General features: G+C 34.2%; 1 long non-coding RNA gene and 1 other non-coding gene across 2 annotated transcripts; both read right to left on the bottom strand.

Annotated features, from left to right (window-relative positions):
- Nucleotides 1–9,994: 9,994 nt before the first annotated feature.
- On the bottom strand, nt 9,995–11,681 carry LOC139893690 (uncharacterized). Its single transcript, XR_011774669.1, has 2 exons — nt 11,538–11,681; nt 9,995–11,448 (listed from the first exon to the last, which is right to left on the bottom strand). It is a non-coding gene; the product is annotated as an uncharacterized lncRNA (long non-coding RNA).
- A 7,847-nt stretch (nt 11,682–19,528) lies between these two features.
- On the bottom strand, nt 19,529–19,635 carry LOC139895072 (small nucleolar RNA R71). The gene has a single exon (XR_011775541.1). It is a non-coding gene; the product is annotated as a small nucleolar RNA R71 (small nucleolar RNA).
- Nucleotides 19,636–20,201: the final 566 nt, after the last annotated feature.

Here is a 20,201-nt window from a genome sequence, read left to right as displayed (position 1 = left end):
AAAAATACTAATATTTTTGTTTTTCTTTTTATATTTTTCGAATTTTTAAAACGTATTTTTACAAAAACGACTTTTAATAAAAGTAACTAAAAAAAATCTTTTTTTTTTTTTTTTATATTAGCGTTGCGCTTCCGGCTTTTAAGATAGTTCCCCGGCAGCGGCGCCAAAAATACTTGATGCGAAGCGAGGTGTATATAAAATAGTTATTATTTTACTAGAAAAATACTATTAAATACGATACAATTTTACACAAGATATTTATTTATTTATAGAATGGATATACTTAAACCTTGCTACAACACTTATAGGCAGTGTACCTAATCGTACAGTAGTGTAGTTTTTAGTAAGTCCGGTTCGTTCCACAGGGAAATCTTTAAACAAAGCTCAACGCTATATTAGTTTACTTTTATAAAAATACAAATATATATATAAGTAATATTATTATTATAAAGGGGGGTTTTTACCGTTTAATGACCGGTTTGTCGATTTTAAGACTTTAGTCGCAGTTAAAACCTAATGTAAAATATAAAATAAATACAAGACTTAAATTAAAGCGTAAAGTAAATAACGATAATGAAATTGCGAATAATAAAAGTGCGATAAAATAAACTTGCGATAATTAAAAAGTACGATAATTAAAAGTGCGATAAAATAAAATAAATAAAAGTGCGATAATTAGAAGTGCAATTAAATATAAAATAAAGGAAATTAAATATGAAATAAAAGAATTATGCTTATTTAAACTTCCGTAATCATGATGTTTGACGTGTTGATTTTAGTTTTATGCCCATGGGTTAATTGTCCTTTGTCCTGGATTATTTAATATGTCCGTCTGGTTTTTGTCCATAACAGTCCATCAGTCATAAATATAAATTGCAAGTGTCCTTGTCAAATTATTATTATACCCGAAGATAAATATTCCAACTAATTGGGGATTCGAATTGTAACAAGGTTTTAATACTTTGTTTAATGAATACACCAGGTTATCGACTACGTGTAAACCAAGGTTTTACTACTTTGTTAACAATTACACCAATTACCCTTGAATGTAATTTCACCCCTGTTTTAATTATTCTAGTGGCTATTAATCCATTCCCGTGTCCGGTTAAATGAACGATTATTCGTACATATAAATACCCCGCCCATCGTGTCCGATCGAGTTTATATGGTAATTTATAGGGACGCCCAATTGTAAATCTTTATATTAACATTAACAAACTTTCATTTAGTTAAACAAATATAAAGCCCATTATTAGCCCATAGTCTAATTTCCACAAGTGTCGTTCTTTTGTCCAAACCCCAATTATGGTACAAAGCCCAATTACCCAATTTTAGTAATTAGCCCAACATCATGATTACTTCGTTTTAAATAAGCATAATAATAACTTAGCTACGAGACATTAACGTAAAAAGGTTGAACATAACTTACAATGATTAAAAATAGCGTAGCGTTACACGGACAGAATTTCGACTTACACCCTTACAACATTCGCTAACATACCCTTATTATTAGAATTATAATTAAAATTAAAATATAAATTATAAATATAAATATATTTACGTATGAAGAGGAAGAGAAAAAAGATGATTAAATTTGATCAGAATTCGGTTGGCTTTATAGCCAGACTTGAAAATTGGGGCTCCGCGACTCGCGGCAAAATGGCCTTAAAACTCCGCGAGTCGCGGAGAGATATTTACAGCTCACACCCTTGGAGTTTCTTGCTGCCGACGGTTTTTAATATATATATATATAATATATATATAATTAATATAATTAATTATATATTATATTATATTTATATACATAGTTAACTTGTAATTTTTAGTCCGTTGCGTCGAGCGTTAAGAGTTGACTCTGGTCCCGGTTCCGGATTTTCGAACGTCCTCGCGTACAATTTAATATCTTGTACTTTGCGTTTTGAATCTTGTACTCTTGTGATTTCGAGACGTTTCTTATCAATAATTGGAACCTTTTTGATTGTCTTTTGTTCTTTTGAGCTTTTTGGTCGTTTGCGTCTTCAATTCGTCGAATCTGTCTTTTGTCTTCACCTTTTATTTTTTAAACGAATATCACTTGTAAATAGAACAATTGCAACTAAAAGCTTGTCTTTCTTGAGGAATAATGCTATGAAATATATGTTCGTTTTTAGCATTATCAGTTTCAAAACAACACTTACATGTAACGACTAACGATGACTTAACGACTCAGTTAAAATGTATATACATGTAGTGTTTTAATATGTATTTATACACTTTTGAAAGACTTCAATACACTTATCAAAATACTTCTACTTAACAAAAATGCTTACAATTACATCCTCGTTCAGTTTCATCAACAATTCTACTCGTATGCACCCGTATTCGTACTCGTACAATACACAGCTTTTAGATGTATGTACTATTGGTATATACACTCCAATGATCAGCTCTTAGCAGCCCATGTGAGTCACCTAACACATGTGGGAACCATCATTTGGCAACTAGCATGAAATATCTCATAAAATTACAAAAATATGAGTAATCATTCATGACTTATTTACATGAAAACAAAATTACATATCCTTTATATCTAATCCATACACCAACGACCAAAAACACCTACAAACACTTTCATTCTTCAATTTTCTTCATCTAATTGATCTCTCTCAAGTTCTATCTTCAAGTTCTAAGTGTTCTTCATAAATTCCAAAAGTTCTAGTTTCATAAAATCAAGAATACTTTCAAGTTTGCTAGCTCACTTCCAATCTTGTAAGGTGATCATCCAACCTCAAGAAATCTTTGTTTCTTACAGTAGGTTATCATTCTAATACAAGGTAATAATCATATTCAAACTTTGGTTCAATTTCTATAACTATAACAATCTTATTTCAAGTGATGATCTTACTTGAACTTGTTTTCGTGTCATGATTCTGCTTCAAGAACTTCGAGCCATCCAAGGATCCATTGAAGCTAGATCCATTTTTCTCTTTTCCAGTAGGTTTATCCAAGGAACTTAAGGTAGTAATGATGTTCATAACATCATTTGATTCATACATATAAAGCTATCTTATTCGAAGGTTTAAACTTGTAATCACTAGAACATAGTTTAGTTAATTCTAAACTTGTTCGCAAACAAAAGTTAATCCTTCTAACTTGACTTTTAAAATCAACTAAACACATGTTCTATATCTATATGATATGCTAACTTAATGATTTAAAACCTGGAAACACGAAAAACACCGTAAAACCGGATTTACGCCGTCGTAGTAACACCGCGGGCTGTTTTGGGTTAGTTAATTAAAAACTATGATAAACTTTGATTTAAAAGTTGTTATTCTGGGAAAATGATTTTTATTATGAACATGAAATTATATCCAAAAATTATGGTTAAACTCAAAGTGGAAGTATGTTTTCTAAAATGGTCATCTAGACGTCGTTCTTTCGACTGAAATGACTACCTTTACAAAAACGACTTGTAACTTATTTTTCCGACTATAAACCTATACTTTTTCTGTTTAGATTCATAAAATAGAGTTCAATATGAAACCATAGCAATTTGATTCACTCAAAACGGATTTAAAATGAAGAAGTTATGGGTAAAACAAGATTGGATAATTTTTCTCATTTTAGCTACGTGAAAATTGGTAACAAATCTATTCCAACCATAACTTAATCAACTTGTATTGTATATTATGTAATCTTGAGATACCATAAACACGTATACAATGTTTCGACCTATCATGTCGACACATCTATATATATTTCGGAACAACCATAGACACTCTATATGTGAATGTTGGAGTTAGCTATACAGGGTTGAGGTTGATTCCAAAATATATATAGTTTGAGTTGTGATCAATACTGAGATACGTATACACTAGGTCGTGGATTGATTCAAGATAATATTTATCGATTTATTTCTGTACATCTAACTGTGGACAACTAGTTGTAGGTTACTAACGAGGACAGCTGACTTAATAAACTTAAAACATCAAAATATATTAAAAGTGTTGTAAATATATTTTGAACATACTTTGATATACATGTATATATTGTTATAGGTTCGTGAATCAACCAGTGGCCAAGTCTTACTTCCCGACGAAGTAAAAATCTGTGAAAGTGAGTTATAGTCCCACTTTTAAAATCTAATATTTTTGGGATGAGAATACATGCAGGTTTTATAAATGATTTACAAAATAGACACAAGTACGTGAAACTACATTCTATGGTTGAATTATCGAAATCGAATATGCCCCTTTTTATTAAGTCTGGTAATCTAAGAAATAGGGAACAGACACCCTAATTGACGCGAATCCTAAAGATAGATCTATTGGGCCTAACAAACCCCATCCAAAGTACCGGATGCTTTAGTACTTCGAAATTTATATCATATCCGAAGGGTGTCCCGGAATGATGGGGATATTCTTATATATGCATCTTGTTAATGTCGGTTACCAGGTGTTCACCATATGAATGATTTTTATCTCTATGTATGGGATGTGTATTGAAATATGAAATCTTGTGGTCTATTATTATGATTTGATATATATAGCTTAAACCTATAACTCACCAGCATTTTTATTGACGTTTTAAGCATGTTTATTCTCAGGTGATTATTAAGAGCTTCCGCTGTCGCATACTTAAATAAGGACGAGATTTGGAGTCCATGCTTGTATGATATTGTGTAAAAACTGCATTCAAGAAACTTATTCTATTGTAACATATTTGTATTGTAAACCATTATGTAATGGTCGTGTGTAAACAGGATATTTTAGATTATCATTATTTGATAATCTACGTAAAGCTTTTTAAACCTTTATTGATGAAATAAAGGTTATGGTTTGTTTTAAAATGAATGCAGTCTTTGAAAAACGTCTCATATAGAGGTCAAAACCTCGCAACGAAATCAATTAATATGGAACGTTTTTAATCAATAAGAACGGGACATTTCAAATTCGTGTTTTTTACTAAAAACTAAGTTTGGGGGTTTTGGTTTGTGGATTTAATTCTTTAAGTATTCTTTCAATTTGAGTGTTTTAATATCGAGGTAATCATCATTCTTGTGTTTTTCATTGTTTTAGATTATCAATTTAGGATTTTTGTTACTTTCCTGTTCTTGTGCTAGGGTTAATCCGAATTAATTATGTTTAAGCATTATTTTTGTTCTATCTATTGTTAATTGTGTTTAGGTATGTTAATGGGGTATGTATGCATCATCAATTTGAAAGTGTAGGTTAAAACTTGTTAATTGCTTCCACGTAGTTGACTAGGGTTGACTTTGACTGAAAAATTTATAATATTTGTGACTTGAATGTGTGTTTGCAATGTTTAATGTTTTAATTGGTGTTTGTTAAGTGTCAATGCAATAATAAAGTTGATAGTTCTCATTGGAATGATGGTTACAATGTTACATGATGTTTACTTGAACAACGGGTTGATTAATAGTGATGATAATGTATAACATGTTAAATTAAGTGTCTTGTGGTTAAATGAGGAAGACAAGATTGGTGTGTTTATTTGGTGCATAAGGTTAGGATTTGCATGTATTGCTAAAAGGTTATAATGAGATATTTTGAGCAATGACATGTAAGGTGTTTTGTCAAATACTAACGAGCTTGTTGAGTTGTGTGATTGCAGAAAATGTTGAACAGGGCAAAAAGGAGTCGTGGCAATTCAGGAGGAGCTACAAATTGGCAGGATAAGAAGTGGTTAAGTGAGTTACCCTATGAATGGCAAGTCCGATTGTATACCGAGAAGAAAGACCAACTTTTGAGAAACGCTTTTTGTGAAAGGTATATAACTCCAAATGTGTGGAGAAAGTATGAGGTTTTTCAGGTGTTTATAGACTGGGGTTGGGAAGTTGTCCTTCAGCCAGTTCAAATGGGGTTTGAAAGTACACAGTTGGGTTGTTCTTGGGAGATGACGTATCCCACGCAGGTGTTTAATTGGATGTCAACTTTGAAATGGATTCCAGGAGATAATTTCCCACAAACGTTAATCCTGGAGGGTAAAGTGGGGAATTCAGTGATTCCAATGCGGATGGAAACTTTTAATTAATTAGCACATCCCAACCTTCCATATGATACGGGGATAAGAATTGCGGGAAAGGATGGGTACGATTATCCGTCTGCCAAAGAGTTATTTGAGGTTCCAGCTGATAGATATATTCATGTGGTGAGAACGCTGTTTCATGTCGACCGACCTGATGTTGAGAATTTTGATCTAGAGAGGACTAAGCTAAAAATCATTTCGAGGATATTGTCAATAGTGATGAATTACAACATCTATCAAAGAAAGAGTGATCTTACGCTAGTTCAGACGTACGAGTTACCTTTGCTGTATGCCATGGTAACTAATTCAATGGTGCCTTCGTTGCGTTTGGTTATGATGACATGGATTTGGGAGTGCCGAGAGCAATTGAAGCAAAGGGCGGTGATCCCTTATATGCGGTTCTTGTCGTTCTTTTTGTGGAGGAATGGAGGGATTTCGAATAATCCCAAGGGAAAAAGAGAAGAAATTAAGAAAGTGAAAGAAAAGGTTCCCGGGTTAGAGTTTATGCGACAAGGGGATGGTTTTGTAATTGAGAACCCAACTTATTTGGAGCGGTATACTTTTGGAGTAGAGGATGATAATCTTCCTGAGGAGGAAGAAGATTATAATTCTGCGGATTCATTTGAGTGAGTTGCATGAGGATTGGATGATATCTATGATAGGGTTGATCCGAATTTTAACCCTCAAGGTGAGGGATCGAGTAGAGGTAGGCGGTATATTTCGGTAGATGAACAAAGGTGGGCTAGAATGAAGGAGCAACAGAGTACCCTTCTTGATGCATCTAGGGCTCAGATTTACTTGACTGAGCGATATCAACAAGATGTGTTTGAGAGGGATAACCGAAGACGTCAGTATGAGGATATGTTGCAGAATTGGCCAGTTACACCGTATTATGAGCCGATTGACTATACGAATTATGCTTCGGGTTTGCACCAGGGGTGGAATATGTGAATCCACCCGCACCATCTGTCGCACCACCATTGTTTTATCAGCAACCCACACCACTACCACCGGATATGGAGAGAGCTAGAGAAGAGGGCAGGAAGTCAGTGTTCGACATGGCACCGTTATCGAGGAGCTTATTTGATAGTATTTTTGGTCCTGATCCCCGAATGGGATGAGCCTCTCTGATTTTAATCAGGTCCTATGCTCCGTCTGTAATAACATGTACACTTTTCTTTTCTTTTATTTTTCTTATTTTATTTTTCGTATTTTATTTTAAGTAGTTAAATGAACTTTGTGGGTATGTTCACTGCAAGCCCTCACGAGAAAAAACTCGTCCACCCGAGGGAATCGGGTGGTTTAAAGCGGGATCCCTCTGAAAATTGGCTAGTTAGTTTTTATGTTTTCTTTGTTTTTGTTTTGTAAGAATAAAGTTGGATGGAAGGAACATGTTGTGTGATGAAATGGGAGTTGGTGTACTTGTCACAATGATATTGGAAAGTTGCTTTTAATCCCGGGTAATATTGTTCTTTTTCTTCTTTTTCTTTATTTAATTTCCTCACTTTGGTCTAACATAACTTTTAAACATGCATACGAGGACGTAGCATAACTTAAATGGGGGGGGGGGAAGGAAATTTGCACATTTGGCTTAGCTTGAAAATGCTTGTTGTTCAAAGGTTTTATGACATAAATGGTTTTAATGGCCTAGGTGGTAAAAATTCGACATCAAGATGTTGACCCATGAGAGTAACCATAGTTATTAAGAATTAACTTGGAAGTTTTTGGACTTGGCCGGTGAGGAATGATAGTGTTAGGCATTTGACTTTGTTGACCTTGGCTAGTTAATTTTAAGAAAATATACTCTTATGGAGAAAAGAAAGGTTGAGAAAAAGAGATCCCATGGTTGTATGTTAGGTAACATGAATGATAAAGACACACTTTAGGATTTTATTTTTAAACCATTTTTATTTATTTATTTTCGCAGCCAGTCTACCCAGGTCGTTAGTACACAATTGTGTACTAGAATCAATTAGTAACCATTAGCAGCCTAAGCCTGTAGAAAAAAAGAAAAAAGAAAACCAACTTCCCATTCCTACCCTTATTTGTGGTTATTGATGTCGAATTTAATCTTACTTTATATTGTTTAGATTTAGTAACATTAGGTGACAACACAACTCTTTTTTGCTAAGACATAATTAGTTTAAATTAGAATTTCAATTATAACTGGCTATCATGTTATAGTGTTTGTGGCTTTTTAATTAGTTTGACTCAGAGTGGTTTCCGAAGTTCCACAATGGATTCCACGATTTACTCACTAGTACGAAAGTGCATAATAATGATGATAGTCACCAAAGCAACACTTGTAGAGTTTACTCTTCCCTAGGCAAAGGTCGAAAGGGGGTGCTTTATATCACAAGCTATGACAATGATATTCACCACACCCAACACCCATTATCCACATTACATACATATATCTATATATCATTGTCACCATCACCACATATTCACTGTTACATCCTAAATGTTCTTAATATGATAAATGATGTGTGCTATCATGAAAAAAAAAAAAAGAGAAAAAGGAGGAAGTGAAAGAGACGAATTTGAAAATTATATATGCCAAAAATTGTGAAACGATTGCTCTAAAAAGCATGGACCACTGAGGCATAGGGAAAAAAAATGAATAATGAAAAAAGAGAGTAGAAGAAGAGTATGCCAAAAATTGTGAAACGATTGCTCTAAAAAGCATGGACCACTGAGGCATAAAATTCGTTCTCGTTGAAATGTCAAGTCAAGAATGCAAAACTCCTTATAACCTTACAAAGTACCTACACCTTTCGTGTGATGCCTCGTATAAATGGGCAATGTAACCAAAATTCACTTCACCGAGCTTGTGGTATGGGGTATTTCCAATTAGACTTAGGGGGTTCATTGGTGTCGGGACTTAAAAGATATGCACTTAGTACTAGTGTAGACAAGGGCATGAGTTTGGCCAATCGAAAAGTTAGTGTGGACAAAAACACAAACATATGCACGATTCTAGTTATAGTTGACATTCCGATTTAAATTAATTTATCTTTGTACGAATGAGGGTTACGTTAAAATTTCTAAACCTTATAAAGTTTGATTGGTTCGACGTTCGTAACCGTTTTATACCATTTTTAATTGAGTCATGACTAACCCTTATGCAATTGTTCCGGATGTAATTAAACCCGTTTGGTGTTTCTTTTGACATGTTACTTAGATGAATTTATATTGTTGATTAAAAAGTAAATGTGGATCATAAAAGCTGTGAAATATAATTGTTCAACTTAGTCCAAGTATTGATCCATTTGATGATTCGGGAAAATGCTTGAGGTTTATGATGATATGATTAGCGGAGGAATTGTTGAACTAAGGAAATGTTTTGTAAAAAGGAGTTTATGATTGAAGGTATTAGAGGATAAAAGTTGTTTGAGGTTTTGAGTGATTGGCCCATATTGTCCTTACATCTTGGTTAATAGTTAATTTTGCTTGCGAAAAATTGTTTGAGTTAATACTACCTAGGTGTTGTTGTCTTGTCGTCAAAAACAGATTTGCTTGAGGACAAGCAAAAGCCAAGTGTGGGGGGTTTCAAAAATAGCCTAATTACTCTAACTTAGCTAGGGTAAGCAGGATTCGTTCCACGGGAAGTTATGGTTAACAAGCAAGCAATTTTCAGATTGAGTTGTTGGTTTAACTAAAGACTACTTGGATTAATCACTACTTAAACTTAAACTTAAACTAAAGTGCAGTTGAAAAGATTGAAATGTAAACAATGAGAATTAAGCCTTTACCCTTTCACAATCCCAATTTCACATGTATTCATTCACACAAGCATTATGTTTATCAACTGTTGATCAAATCTCATAGACAAGACTTCTTGAGTTCATTAATTCGATTATCTTGGGATTAAACTATGTAATCTAGACAAAGTATCTTTATCCCTAATCTAATTAACACTAAGTTGGATCAAGAACACGCTGTTAAATCACAATAATTTAACTTGCAATAACAAAATATAGAACTTGCATTAATCAACAATCAACTTGATTCATAACATCATAATCCAAAAGTATTAAACATCACAAATCACATAATCTTGCATAAAATCATACTACCTCCGTCTCATTCCAATAGTCCACAGACAAAAAACACGCAGTTTTAGGAAATCCCACTAACTTCATTTCTCCACCAATGAAATATCTTCTCTCTCCAAATCCACCAATGAGATATCATCTTTCCTTTCTATTTATGGAAGTGGACTATCAGAATGGGACAACCCAAAATAGAATACTAGCCTATTGGAATGAGACGGAGGTTTAATTGTTCATGGAAAGGATAAAGATTAGAAAACTAGCCAAGCATGGTGGTGATGATAATCAATGAATTTCTTGAAGATTGCATGATGAATAGCACCTTGATCTTGACTTGAATCCTTGAGTAATGGTGATTAGATGGTGTTTTTAGGTGTTGGGGAATGTTTTCTGCTGCCAAAACTGATGGAAAAAAGGTTGGTTTCGTAACCCTATAGCTCTCCTTAAATAGGGGTTAGAAAACTTGATCAAAAAGCTAATTTTCGTATTTCCCGGCATCCAGAATTTTGGCCTGGCGTAATTTACGCCACTTCTGGCGTAATTTACGCCCATGTAAATTTTCCTGGCATATTTTTACGCCTAAAATAACCCTCCTGTTCTGCACGTATCTGAGTCATGGCGTAATTTACGCCAAAATAGGCGTATTTTACGCCTGTACAAATTTTCTGATCATTTTTCAAACTCCCAAATCTTGTCAAAAATCCACTTTAACTCGTCGTTTTGTACCATATTTCGCACCAACATCTTTCTTACCTGTAAAACATAAAACCTCATCAAAGTATCTCCTTTTTCACTCACACATAGTTAATTTTGCGTAGTTAAACATAAATAATCGTGACAAATAAGGAACGATCATTATCAAAACCAAAAACCTTTATCTTCAAGAATCTAATAAAAGAAATCCCCACATCGAATTTGAAAAGGTAACACTACGAATGAAAAAATAGAAGAATTTAAGAGGATCATCAAAAGAAACCATAATTTCTATAAATTAAGAAAATTTGCAGTGAAAACCCCTAATTATTAAAAACCCGTGATATTTACAATTCAAGAAAAAAATAGTTATTTTTTCTAAATTCAAAGAGAAACCATGCTGTTTAAAATTTAATAGAATCAAATGACGGTAAATATGATTTTAACAAATTAAGAATCTGAAAAGAAAATAAGTATGAAAGAAAGAGTCACACACATTCAAGAAGCCAAATGAAGGGATGTGATACTCTGAGTGGTAAGAATCCAAAGTAAATTACAGTATATGAGACGCCATTGGAGAAACGATGCAAAGCTTTGAAACCCTAGGAAATTGTAGATTGCACAGACCCTTATTGTTTCGTCAATACCCAGTAAATTTGATGTTTATTAACTGTCAAAAAGGAAGCGCAACAACCAAAGTAAATCGTAAGAACAATGGATAGAGATGTAGCTGGTGATGAAGCCGACGATGAAACCTACCGGAAAACCATCTGTAGATGAAACCATGGAAAGTAGTTTTAAAAACCCAATTGGATATGAATAGAGGAGGTTCTGGAAGAGTCGTTGGTGATAACGTTTGACTGTTTGAGTAGGGGATTTGAATTGGGTCGGGTATTTTGTATGTGGGGTGAGGAAAACAGTAAAACAGCGATAAAGATTTGTAGCCAAACAGAAAATTTTACGTCAATTAGTATATTATATAATATAATAATATAATTGGCTATGTGTGTGTCAGTAAAGGTGTGTAGTGTGTGGATTTGAATCAACGCTTACTTTTTACGGGGTGGTGATGGCATTTATTGCCTTCTTATATCTCCGCTTACAAGCCCTAACACGCATAAAAATAATAATATTTTGGATTCCTAACAAGGTAGTGCAAAATGTATAAAAATGTGGTGAAATTTTCTAAATATAAATATGTTTCATTAAGAGCAATTGGTGATGTATTTCAAGTTTTTGCAACTACTATAATAACTGATTGAAATTATATTTTTGTTTATTTCAGACATGGAGCTCTTTTTTGAATATTTCTCAACAAACTGCATTGTAATTAATGGTACTACTATTGTTACTATTACTATGTTCATGTCTATAAGGACGGAGTTCTTGTCTTCTAGGAGATATGATCAAACATAGTTCTTGTCTTCAAGGACGGAGTTCTTTGCATATTGCTCAAGAAACGTTTGGAATTTTGATTCAACTAAATCGGAATCCTTATGAAGGAGATATGATCAAAATAGTGAAGACTCGTAAAAATTACGAGATGTCACCAGTTTGTCATGTAGCCTTAATACGAATTCAGATTCAATTGATTCAAAAGCTCAAACGCTTGTAAGTGCAATGGTCACAAATTTCTATTTTATGGTTAACTTAAGTTCAGTTCTTACCGCCCGGAAGATGCCATATCTTATGCGGGATATCAACAAGCACTTTAAAATGATCAATTAATCTTGTTGATACAACATCCCCCCCATCATTGGAGCTTTTTAGTCCTTCGTCGCTGTTGTACCCATTAATTGACAAAGGACTAATTTTTTTCACAGTTGTAATTTGTTGATCAATTAAATTAACACGTCGATTATATAGGTGATTTTGATAAATGGTTGTAATATGTTAGACCATTTTAACCCTCACTTTGACGTGGAGGCAGTCGGGGTATTTTTTTTGACAAAAAAGCAAAACTGCCTATAACGTGTCAATGTCAGAATTTGACCATGTTTAACCTTAAATGTCAAATTTTAGTATCAAATTTTTGTAGGGTCATACCAGTTTTATTTTTAGTTTTTTTTTCCTGTTGAAAAAAATAAATAAAAAATACATCAAGTAAATAAAAGACATATTAAATATAAAAAAGACATAAACTGATAAATCATAGAAATTCTCCATCATATAAAATTTCACGATAACATACAATTAGAACTATAAAATAAACTAAACATCTTGAAACTCGAGATTACATAGAAAAAACTAATGCAATGTGGGAAAGGTCGATGAAAGGTTTCAATATGTCTATTATATCATCTTGAAGTTGTTTGTGAATCCTCTATCCCTTATTTCTCTTGTTACCGTTTCTTGATCATCTTCTAATTCTTGAATAAGTTTAACAAGCTTGTCTTCCGAATCGAATACAAAATAATGTAAGTACGACTCCATAAATAATATTAAAATTATAAAATGTGAATGTAATGAATTGTGAAATATGTGTTTTTGGTTTGAAATATGAATGGTTAATATGGATTTATATATATACAAAAATGAATTAAAAAAAATAATAAACGGTAATATTACCCTTTGAAACGGTCAAAAACGCGTAGACCAATCATAGCTCGACATTTGTCCTGAAAGGCTTTTTTCATCAAAATGCTGACTGACGCCCCTGGCGCGTCAGCCCTGACGCTTCGTTATCGAAGTTAGGGGCATCAAATTTTTCCACGCGGTCTGACGAATTAAATTTAACGCCGTGTTATATTTGGTCTTATCGAAACTTGATACACGGTGAGAGTGTAATATCGTACATTTTTTTTTATCACAACGGAAGTAATATAATAAACAAACCACATTCAGTTATATGTTAAATACAACTCATTTACATTAACAAAGTTTGGTGTTACATTTTACAACTAGTTTTACAAAACATTTATCGACATCAGAGTTCCAGATTTGTCTAACATATCTTCAACGGTCCATCTACGCCAAAAACTAACATGCAAAAGAGTCAACAACCTGCAGGGAAAAATGTGGGGGATTAGCACGAAGTTAAGTGAATAAAACTAACTAACGGATCAAGCATACAGTATCAAATCATACATCCGCCATAACAATTACTAACACATAACAACAATTACAACAACAAGAGGATTTGCGAACTCGTGCGGACATGCAACCATTAGCTGATCGGGCTAGAGTTTACCGATAATCCTTACTACTGAATCAACAACATAGTCTTCCAGACGCAACACACGCGTCATTCCGTACTATACTACAAAGATAGTAGTACTTAGACCAAACCTTTCTAACTCGGTTGACCTCTTTTGAACACAACCTTTCTGACTTAGTTGGTCCAAACCACAAGTGCACATAGAATCACATACACGGACATACCAACAATCATCTAACACATGGCAGTATTCTAACTCATGGCAAATCTTAATATATGGTATAACAACAATAGCACAACTTGCTGCTCTATAATATAACAGTATATAATTCCACTCACCGAATACAACACAAGAAGGTACTCAGATTTCTTGTAATTACTACAAAAAAGCCTATTTAGAGGTGTTCTTTGGACCGCTCTAAAACACTTAATTAGACGTGTTATATACTTAATTAGACGTTTTATAAATTTATGTGCCCGCTCTTTTATTAAAATAAACACGTCTATTCTTTCTCTAGAGTAGTTGCATTTCAAGCTGGTAGAAAATAAGTAGTGCGTAGCTTATTTGTTATTTTTCAAACAACCCTTGTTTTTGCTCCTTTATCTTTCTAAGCCGCTCTCGCTAGCAGGTAATCTAGTTCAACAAGGTCTATAAGGTGCTTAGCTGCTTGTCTTTTTTCTATTGGGACAAGGGGCGGATGTATAGTGTGACCAGTGGTTGCACGGACACCACTGAAATACACGATTTTTAACTAGTGATACCAGTGGATAGTGAAATTTTTTTGTGTCACACTATTGAAATAACCCATCTATTAGAAAATGTTTTTGAGATTTTAACCGGTGACACCAGTGACCACTATCCTAGATCTGCTACTGATTAGGACCGTCTACAGGGAGTCGGCGAGCTCTAGCGTAACTAGACATGTTAACACCTTTATAATTAGACCTCTTACATGATCTGAACACAATTTAACATCAAAATACATCAGAATACATCAAAATGACAAAGAGTGGGAGCTTATAAATAAGACAAATTCATTTTATTACTTGAAACAACTATATACATATGTATAGTTACAAAAAAACTTCTTGGAAAAATCATAAATCTGATTGTTTAAATATTTTGATCCTTTGTCAACAAGATTAACCAAAACTATATATATCCTCAAGCGTAGTCTGTAAATTATGGTGAAGGCTGAAAATGATAAACTATGTTACCGTGAGACCACCAATACCCGCAAATCCAACATGAAAATATAATGAACAAAGAATTTAAGATTTGCATGCTCTAAAGAGGTCACCATATCAACTGAAATGAATAGAAATCAATCTCAAACATTTGTGATTGAGGTAGCAGCAAGCCCTTAATAATCCCTAATCCCTAATCCCTAGATGATCTACACAAAAAGAGAAAATAATCTGATTAGAGTGAGATCAAAACACATATTAAAAATATATGTTGTTTGTGACCTAAAAATAAATTATGATCTTGTATGTTTCATGGTATTCTCCTACCTGCAAATAGAAAGGACACAAATAAGAAAGATGAGCACGATAAGAGTAAAAAAGCTATTAGCTTCTCGAAAGAACAATTTTACCATTAATAGTAGAGTTCAAAGTATCATGTACTGTCATAAACCATAACCGTAGAATCTTTTTTTTTCTTTTTGAATTTGCCTCTTTTTCATCCGCCTCTTCATGAGAAGAAGTGCCTGATTCTATACCTCTTAGAAACAGACAAATTTTCAGATTAAGTGGCAATGAAACAACAATATTACTTACTGAATTAAGAGCTATACAAAAACAGATTATTAAGTGAAATGTAATCAGCCCCTTAGTACATATCTAAAAACCATATCAGAAACAGACTTTTATAGTGGTAATGGCGGTTTTTTTTATTAAATGTCTATCACATCTTTAGGAGATAATTGTGGGATTTATGAGGATAGTTATTATTTTGGAGATAATTTACGATAAGAAAATTGTTACCGACTAATTCACTAGACATATTAAGATGTGTTTTGTTATGGTGTTGAAAGGAGGTAGGCTTGTTAAACAATTATTTTTTATTAGACGTGTTAAACAAGTTTATGTAGACGTGTTTTAAATAATTTTTTTCAGAACAAAAACTTGCTATTTGGATGTGTTATAATCATGTTATGTTGTTCCATAGATTTTTGTAGACGTGTCCCTTATAAACACGTCTAAATGCAAAGGTCTAAATATCAAGAAATGTAGTAGTTTTAATGAGTCTTTTCTTTGTCTTTCTCACATAAGAATGATACAACCAAATTAGCAATGACATCCCAATGATACTTTGAATCCTAAGTAAAGATTATACATAATTACTTAAAACGGGTCGAGATAACCACCGATTCTATACAAAAGCCACATTCTTATGCATTGGAAATATAGCATAATTTAACAAGCATACAACATTTGGGCACAAACACAGATTCATAACTAGTATCCCATAACAATTGACAAAATCTAAGCATACCAACAACAGATTAGATTAATACAAAAGAATCACAAATTATTCAATCAAACTGACAGGTCATTTCGTACGAGGGGTGCCCTCACTTGCACGAACGAGCCCCTTGATCCGTACGGATGACATTTGGGTCGTACGGATTGAAACGACCCAACTCGTCATTTTACCGACCCGAATTTTTTTTTCCTTTCATATAACGCATTAATATTGATAACAACGATACCATAATTATATTTACAAAACATTTCCAATACTTGATTAGTTCAAACAACTTTAATTTATACATTACATAAGTTAGGTGTCAGAATGGGCAAATGATATCGGCTAAAAAGTGCGTTTTCACCCCGGTATTGAGGCCTAACAACTATAAAGTTCCAAGCTTTATCGGTAAAATACCCACTTTTTCAGAAGAAATTGAAGAATAAGTAATTACGAAGATGATGCAAAAAGAAACAAGAGAATTGGAGCTAAAACGAAGATTCTAGAGCGAAAACGGTGAAAGACGAGAAACCAAGCTACGATCAAGGAAATCAAGGTACGATCCAGTGAAAACAAGCTGACCAGGGCAGGCCATACGGCCTGCCAGTGTGAAAAACGGCCTGCCATACGGCCTGGGCAAACAGGCACAACAAACGGCTTGCCAGCTCAAACGGCCTGCCATACGGCTTGCCAGCCGTATGCAAGCAATTTTCAATTCTATTTAAAGGGCTTTTGTCATCCATTTTTACACACACTTTAAAAAACTTCTCTCTATATTTCTACAATATTAGTTATACTTTTAAGGTCTTCGACTCCGTGCGGGAAACCTAGTACCCGGAGAAGAACGCCGAAGATTGTATTAGGAGAGGTCTGGAGTTTGAAGTTGTCACTTTTTGTATTCGGAACTCGTTTAATCTACTGGTACTTCTATCCTTTGTCTTTACATTATGTCGTTCATTATTATGCTTTGTAATATTGTTGCCATGATTAGCGAGTAGTTATCTTTTAGTGTATGCTATGATGTAGTTAGTTATAATGCCGAAATAATATTATGGTTTGTGTATGTTGTTGAAATGCTATGATGTAGTAGTTATCGGCTCTGTTATTGGGAAGTCGCGAACCCCGATTCAGATTACACTATTTGTGTCACCCCTTGGTAAGAGAAGTCTATCGGATACAACGTAAGTTTGACTGAGGCACACCATTTGTAGTAAGTCTACCGAGCCTTGGATTCCGACTGAGGACTCTTTCGTAGTGAAACATCTAACCAGACCCATAGTACATTGTTGGTCCTAGACCATGCTAGTGTAGTCACCAAGTATATAAACTTCGTACGTGCACAATGAAGCACAACGGTTAGCTGTACCTCTGCTAAGTAAGGCCATGGAACCCGGTCAGTGCTGATTAGTACACTTCACCATAACGCAGTCTCAAGCATTGCACCCCACTTGAGGGACTCTTAGTTAATTAAGGAACTGTTTGTTTAAACACATAAAGGATTGGACCGTTAGGATAACCGAACCTGTTCATGGAAGTCAAACCTGACTTGGCCTTGGTGTTCTTTATGGTTGAACTCTTTTTAAGGGCCTAACTATCTTTTTAAACCCAATCATTAACAAAAGCATCGAAACACGTCACGTCTCTCGAATACGGCACACCCTGTATTCTATTATGCTTAAGAAAGTTTAGACCTTTGTGGAATGTTAATACGTCACCCAACCGAGTCGCTCAATTGGATGAGCCGTCTGAACGTGTATGCCTGTAGTCAGACTGCACGGGCGTCGGGGGTAAGGGACGTTGCTGTCTATTCAGAATCTTCAAGCCTAACGCATTACGCAGTGACATGTCTTATGACAGGGGCGTTTAGGACTAGTGTAATGAATACAAGGTCACTACCTATTCATGAGCCAGCATTCCATAATCTCGGTAAAGTAACTGATGAAACCATAGTGTGCACTTGTTTTAACCTTATCCGAATTAAAGATTTTATCGCATTTACTTTACTTTATCTTATAAACTAGAAAACCCAAAATTAGGTAATAAACCACTACTCCTTCACTTTAGGATTATCTTAAGCTTTAATTATAGGTTCGATTCTACTGATATCTTAAAAAATGACCCTAGGTCATACTTCCCTTACTTACCATAATAAGGAGTAGTACGATTTAGGCTCCGCTAAATATAAATTTAAAACTATTACCTCCTCTCCCGATAGCTGATTTTGGCGTCTGGCGGCCTAACGACACTGCATAAATAAAACCGTACGTTCCGCATATCAGGAGGGAGTGAGTTTTTGGCGTCGCTGCCGGCAAACTGGTATCAGACAATACTACTTTTATCAAACCTATTTGCAAGCATTTAGTGGTGTCTAAGAAAGACAATTATACACGGACTTGGTTGTTGGATTTTCCGAACAGTCTCCAATTATATTGGAACCAAAAGGATCATGCCTCTCCGTAGTTGCCTAGCCACTTGGTTTGCTAAATAGTTAGCGCAAAGCTCTGTTATGAAAATACCAGGGAATCAGTAGCAAGGACCAAAAACCTAATTAAACCTAGGATAATTACCTTAGATTGCTTTTAGACTAATTTAGGAACTTAGCTTATCTACTTAAAATTTAAAACAAGAGGGCATACTCAGTGTATGACCCAAATCCAATCTAAACCAGGGCCGTTGTTATTCGTACCTGATCCAGACGTAATAATCTCTAAAGCACGCAAAGAAGAACGAATCAGAAATCGAATGGCGTTACGCGTTACTCTAGTAGAAAACACCAAACCCTCGATTGAAGGTCGAGGAGGACCAATCAGATTCTCAGAGATTCAAAGACACTCATTCGAGTTAAAAAATCATATTATACAGCTCATCCAAAATGGCTGTCAATTTCATGGATTACCGAATGATGATCCTAACTTTCACCTTGTTAAATTCATATCTCTTTCGAACTCCTATAAACAGCCAGGGATAGGACAAGATATAGTCCGGCTATACTTGTTCCCCTATTCTCTCACTCATCATGCACAAACATAGTTTGAAGGATTGGAAAAAGATTCCATCACGTCATGGACGGAGATGGCCACTAAATTCCTAACCAAATATTTCCCTCCTTCTAAACAAACCAAGCTTAAAAATGACATCATTAACTTTAAACAAAGTTATGATGAATCTCTTTACACCGCATGAGAGCGATTCAAAACCCTGCTGAAGAAATGTCCTAATCACAAGTTAGAACGGTCAGCCCAAATATGTACCTTCTACAATGGTCTTACGGTAAATCATAGGACAACGATCGATGCAGCAACTTAAGGAAATCTGATGAACTAAACCACAGACGAAGCATGGGAGTTTCTCGAGAACATGATAATTTTAACGACCCGTCAAAGTACACTTGACGACCATCGTTATCTTGGTCCCACAGCTTGATCATAACTCTATATGAATTTGATAAATAACCTTGCATTCTTTATTTAAAAATGATTTCCTATAAAGGAAACCTACCAAAATATGTAAGTTTAGAAAAACCACACACAAATTCTTAACCAAAAGTTGACCAAAACAAAGTCAACAAACACTCATAATTTAATGTATCAAAATAGAATGCAAGTTAATGTTTAACAAAAGCTGCCATCATAAATATGCAGACTCTCTAAGCACAGCAGAAGTAATCAATCATGAACCCCAGAATAAAACATGCGAGTAACTGTCAACAAAAATGTTGAGTGAATTATAGGTTTAATATTGCAAACAATATTTAATTTAAACCGTAAAAATTTATGTTTGAAAACATAAAGCC

The sequence above is a fragment of the Rutidosis leptorrhynchoides genome, chromosome 2 (genome assembly GCF_046630445.1).
Source record: "Rutidosis leptorrhynchoides isolate AG116_Rl617_1_P2 chromosome 2, CSIRO_AGI_Rlap_v1, whole genome shotgun sequence".
Taxonomy (NCBI): Eukaryota; Viridiplantae; Streptophyta; class Magnoliopsida; order Asterales; family Asteraceae; genus Rutidosis; species Rutidosis leptorrhynchoides.
Note: the sequence above shows the minus strand (reverse complement) of the source record. Positions and strands in the feature narration are given on the sequence as shown.